The sequence below is a fragment of the Phaethon lepturus genome, unplaced genomic scaffold (assembly GCF_000687285.1).
Source record: "Phaethon lepturus isolate BGI_N335 unplaced genomic scaffold, ASM68728v1 scaffold547, whole genome shotgun sequence".
NCBI lineage: Eukaryota > Metazoa > Chordata > Aves > Phaethontiformes > Phaethontidae > Phaethon > Phaethon lepturus.
The window spans coordinates 84913-85336 of NW_010550904.1; the positions used below are offsets into that span (position 1 = coordinate 84913).

General features: G+C 60.4%; 1 protein-coding gene across 1 annotated transcript in view; it reads right to left on the reverse strand.

Moving 5' to 3' along the window:
- LOC104623546 (USP6 N-terminal-like protein) overlaps positions 1 to 424 on the reverse strand; it is a 38646-nt gene that overhangs the window by 28240 nt on the left and 9982 nt on the right. The gene's annotated exons all lie outside the window — the stretch shown is intronic.

Below are 424 nucleotides of genomic sequence, written 5' to 3' on the forward strand. Positions count from 1 at the left end.
TAGAGCCAGTGCCGGACCGCTCCAAGATGGATTCACTGCTGGCCAAGGCTGAGCCCATAAGCGACAGTGGTAGCACCTCTGGGGCAACATTTTTAAGAAGGGGAAAAAACTGGCACGCAGCAATTGCAGACGGAGAAAGGAGGGAGAAGATGTGAGAGAAACAACTCTGCAGACACCAAGGTCAGTGCAGAAGGAGGGGCAGGAGGGGCTCCAGGCACCGGAGCAGAAATTCCCCTGCAGCCCGTAGTGAAGACAGTGGTAAGGCTGGATGTCCCCCTGCAGCCCAGGGAGGACCCCACGCCGGAGCAGGTGGATGCCCAGAAGAGGCTGCAACCCCGTGGGAAGCCCACACTGGAGCAGGCTCCTGGTAGGGCCTGTGGCCCCATGGAGAGAGGAGCCCAGGCTGGAGCAGGTTTGCTGGGAG